The following is a 5355-nucleotide window of genomic DNA, read 5'->3' on the forward strand; positions in this document are numbered from 1 at the left end:
CACCTCCGTGCTCCATGCCTAATCTATGCCGACAATCGAGTGGTGGCAGACACGATGCGGCATCTGTAGTCCGGAGAAGGAAGGAGACGACTGGATCTGAGCTCAATCTAGCGTCGCCGGAACAGAAACTAGGGCTTGGCAAGCACGATTGATCAGGGGCAGAGAGAATCGGCCGCTGGTAGCCAAGGAAGATTGACGTTGGTGAGACTCCAGAGAGGAAAACCTCCGCCGGTGGTGAGCTCACGGCGATCGGCGGCGACGCGAGAGAGACTCGGTGGCGAGGAGAAGAGATCAAGAAGATGGTCGGGTGGGGAGGTTGGATCAGCATTTTTTTTTGGGTAAGAAATAAAAAGAAAAGGAAATATATAATAAAACATTTCTTCACTTAAACGGGTATCTCAAACAGGCTTAATCCATACCCAAAATTAATCCCCTCAAAACCCGTCGTATGAGCTTCGAAAAATTTCCAGAAAATTTCTAAAAACTCTGAAAAAATTTTATAAAGATATTTCTCAAATAACCCTATTTATTTAAATTTTCCGATATCTCACAACATTGATTGGAAACGAAACTTGGACATTGTCTTAACTACTGAAGGTTACAAGTTCATACCTTTAAAGATCTATCCAAGCCTGCCTAATAGCAATTCTAGTGAAGAGGAGATTGAGTATCATAAGAAATGAGTCAAGGCAGATGATGTGCATAGATTTTATACACTTGTTTAACATGCTTTGACGCACATTCACATATTTTACGCATGCTTTATCTATGCATTTTCGTACTTACAGCTTTGCTTTTAGCATATTTACTCTTTATGTTCGGAGATTTGCTTTTGTGCAATTTCTGTACGCAGGAGTTGTATTTGGAGAAGAATTTATAATCAAAGTCAAATCTATAAGCTAACGTAAGGAGGAAGACTCCATCTTGGAAGTGCCACACGGCCATATCTAGGAGAGTGACCTGGGTCGTGTGGTGATGCTCACCCATGCAGCATTGGCAGAGTAGAGGAGTGTCCAGGCCGTGCGGTGAAGCTTTCCTGTGTAGCTTCTGCAGAAAAGGAAAAGGCCACGACCGTGTGTGCATCACACGGTCGTGCCAATTTTAAAGCCAAGAGAGCCACAATCGTGTAGATTTACACGGTCGTGCAAGCCTTCTAGAAGCCAAACAAACCCTGGCTGTGTCTCAGACACGGCCGTGCATGAGTTCTGGAATTGGAGGCAGGACAGGTTGTGTAGATCTACACGGTCATGCAAGGGAGGCAGTGGTAGAACATGTCACGGTCATGTGCATCACACGACCGTGTGAGATGGGCAGTGAAGAGAATGACCTAGGTCGTGTCTCACATACGGTTGGATCTCGGGGCCGTGTGGCATCCAAAATCTCTGCTCTATATAAGGGTTTCTTTCATCATTTGAAAGGGGAGTTCTCCCTTTTGGGAGAGAACAAGATTTGGGTGATTCCTCACCTTCTTGGAGGGATTTTCCGATGATCTAAGGGCATATCTTCAACGAATCGACTCTGAGATCGAGGATTGGATCCGAAGACCTTTCTTCATCGTAGATAAGCTTTTCTTCCCTTTCACTTCTTGGATTTTGGAATCAAGATGCTTATAATCTTCTTGTCTTTGAGTTTCTTTTCTTGTTCTATGGATTAGAGCTCTTTGTTCTAGGATGGAGGAAGTATTTGTAATATGATTTGATGTAAACTTTTGTGGATTTGTCAATTTCTTATTTCTATGATTTTATCTTGTTTGTATCTATTTGATCTTGTGTGGATTGTTACGATTGGACTTGAATACCATTCTTGATTGAATGTTTGAGTATCTTGTGGATCTTGTAGAGGTAATTCCTCATTCGATTATCTGAGGGATGTACGTGACAGACAAGCCCGTGTAAGGACGATTGAGGGATAATCTTGAAGGTTAAATAAGGTCATTCAAGGGGGTAGGATAGATTGTATGCATTAATCTTTTATATCTTGATATGAGTTAAGAAGTAATGAATTTCTATGTTGATTATCCAAGGGACGCACGTAATAGGCAAGCCCGTGTAAGGACATCATAGGAATCATTCCTAATTGATCACATTTAGATATAGATTTTAGTCCTAAGTCGGTGGTTTATTGCAAGAGAGAATTGACAACCTTCTACAAATGATGGAAAATTGAGGAATAAGATTTGGTAGAACATTTACATTGGATAACATTACAAAGAAATCGAAACTCCTTGAACAACCTTTTATCATAGCCCTTATTCCTATTTCTATACTTTTACTTCTATGCTTTACTTTCTATAGTCACACTTAGTTTTTATAAATCAATTGATTAGTTGTTTAGCTAATTCGTGTTGAGATATCTTTAGTGGTTATAACAAGTCCCTATGGATATGATATATTTCTTTATTACTGATGACGTATCTGTACACTTGCGGAACGTTAACAAGTTTTTGGCGCCATTACCGGGGACTGCGCTTATAACATTAGAGGTTATCAATTAAGTTAGACTAAACATAACTTTTCTTTTCTTTCCATTAGCATAGTTTCAACTAATCTTTAGAATTATGTTTTTATAATTTTTGCATATCTTTCTACTTCTTGACAAGTGATTTTGTTGCAATTCTAATTCTAATTCTAATTCTGCATTTTTGATTTCTAGCATTCTAGTCTAGCTTTTCTCTGTTTTTCTTTTGATTTAAATTTTTCTCTACTTTTCTTTTATAAACATATCTTGCAATATTGTTCTTGTGTATGAGAAGATCAAACTTCATAAAGGCGCCAAGAATAACAAGAACTTATAAACAAATTAGTTGATTAGTATATGAATTATTCTAGACATTTTTCTTTTTCCTTTTGTCTTTTCTTTCTTTTTGTTATTATGCACTTTCTTTCTTGCCATTTAAATTTTGTATTTTCTTTCTTGCTTTTCATATTACATTTTATTTCTTGTCTTTGATTCTTCAATTTTTTCTTCTAATAAATTTTTTTCTTGAATATCCATGAGCACTAACATGTCAAGTAGGCCCATGAGAAATTTTTCTACACCCTTTTCTGTAAGATTTTTATCTCCCATTGTGCAACCTCAAATTGAAGCAGAAAGTTTCCAATTAGATCCAGAGTTAATTTTCATGATACAAGGTCACAAATTTGGATGAGAAGTATTAGAAAGTCCTTATCTGCATCTTGAAACATTTTTAGAGATTTGTGATATGGTGAAATGTGAAGGAGTGTCAGCAGATGCAGTTCGATTGATAGCATTTCCATTCAGTATATAGGATAAAGCAAGGATTTGGTTATATTCTCTCCATCCTCAAAGTATCACAAGTTGGGAGCAATTGGAGAAACAATTTCTGAATCATTTTTTCCCTCCAAGCAGAACAGTGTATATGAGGAATTGCATAACAAATTTTACTTAGGCATATGGAGAATCATTATTTGAAGCATGGGATAGATTCAAGAGTCTTCAAAGATAGTGCCCTCATCATGGTTTTAAAAAATGGTTGATTCTGCACATATTCTATGGGGGAATTTCTTTCTCAGACAAGAGTTTATTGGATTCATCAGCTGGAGGATCATTTCTGGATAAAAGTGTAGATGAAGCATATATGTTAATTGACAAAGTGACATTGAACCTCCATGAATGGTCGAACATAAGTTGGATGAAATTTCCCTCAAACATTCATGAAGTGTAAGCCATAAATGCTATAGAGTCTGTCAAACAAATTGTAACTTAACCATCTATGAGTCTTGAGAATTACAAGTCACAGAATGGGGAGTTCAAACATTTGGGGGCAAAGATTGAAAGTATTGTTTCAAAATGGTTTAAAGGAGATCTCCCTCTTTCACAGACAAGATCTAGTGAAAAGTGTGACGATGTTGGGTTATTAATCACACCAACATCAGATAAGCAAGTTGGACCTCCTCCAAAAGCTCAAAGGGAAATTGGGAAAAGGAAGTTCAATATTTCCCAAAACCTTCACTAAGGGATCCTTTTCCACAAAGGTTAGTGGGGGGTCAATGAAAATAAAGACTTCGGCAAATCCTGTGACACTAATATGGTTGAGTGCAGATTTTTGAATGTATATGAAGATGAGGACTCTTCAGATGAGGATTTTATTGATAATGTAGTGGTAAATAAGTTTTCAGATCTGCCTTCAAATTTTGTAGGGTGTTATAGTGACATTAAATTTTCAAATGATGAGTGTGATATGGTAGATCAATTTAAAACTGCAAGTGAAGTTATTGATCCTCTTGTTATTGATTCTCCTATTGAGGATATAGATGTTGGTTTATTTTTTGATGTATGTGTTGATGATGATGATATGGAAGAATATGTAGGGAGTTGTGTTGTGGAAGCAACATCTCAAGGATCACCACCTTTGTCCACAAAACCCTTAGAGGTTGTAAGAATTGATCATGTTGTGGAACAATGTGTAGGGACTTTTGCAGAGCTAGCAGAGTCTCAAGAATCACCATCATTGATATTATCAACACCTGAGCCAGAGCTAGAACCATCATTTGATTCAGAGGAAGTCACATCTACATGTTTAGAAATTTCAGGTATCTCTCAGCAAAGTAAGATTAGTATTTCTTGTGATCTTTTGTAAAATTTTATAGAGGTACCTATCATTGACTTTGTTGGATGTGATTTAGTTTTTATTTTATATTCTTCTTATCTTAATATGGTTATGGATCTATCTTATCTAATATGTTTGTGGGAGATTTGTATTTTCTTTGCATGTGCATATTTCACTTGGGCTAATAATTGGAAGCTCACACTGAACCGTCTTCAACCACTTGAGAGAACTTCAAAGAAGACGAAGATGGAGAGTGCAATACTTCATTTTTGTAATTCCTATATTGGAAGCTCCCTCCATAATAAGATTCCTCGGTAGGAGGATGTTGATGTAGGGACTTTCGGGCCGCAAAAACCGCTTTTTGCGTTGCGAAAACCCTGAAATCCCATGCCACCGGATTCGTGCGAATATTAAAATTTTCATGTACGTGTTTTCTAATCCTAGATCTACTTTAGATCTACATGTTTAGGAGTTTATACCTTTGATGCGAAGCCCTTCACTTATCCTGCTCGTCCAAGAATATGTCGAATCTCAAGGGTGTCAAGTGAACATCCCACTATGTGTATCCACACGGACGATTAGGTGGAGAGGAAACCTTAGAGTGTGCTAGCACTCTTTGAGAGTTTCGGCCAATGAGGAGGAGAGGGAGAGAAGAAGAAGCAAGGAGGAACAATAATGATCAATTATGAAAATAAGAGTAAAAAATGACTTAAGTATTTTCATCTAATGAAAATACTTAATGCTTATAAACACCATTAATGAGCCACATTAATGAGCCTCATTAA

The 5355-nt window shown here is 37.2% G+C and overlaps 1 non-coding gene across 1 annotated transcript; it reads right to left on the reverse strand.

The window, feature by feature from the left end:
• Positions 1-3377: 3377 nt before the first annotated feature.
• Positions 3378-3483, reverse strand: LOC122035505. The gene has a single exon (XR_006127054.1). It is a non-coding gene; the product is annotated as a small nucleolar RNA R71 (small nucleolar RNA).
• Between the last annotated feature and the right edge of the window lie 1872 nt (positions 3484-5355).

This window comes from Zingiber officinale, chromosome 11B (genome assembly GCF_018446385.1).
Source record: "Zingiber officinale cultivar Zhangliang chromosome 11B, Zo_v1.1, whole genome shotgun sequence".
Taxonomy (NCBI): domain Eukaryota; kingdom Viridiplantae; phylum Streptophyta; class Magnoliopsida; order Zingiberales; family Zingiberaceae; genus Zingiber; species Zingiber officinale.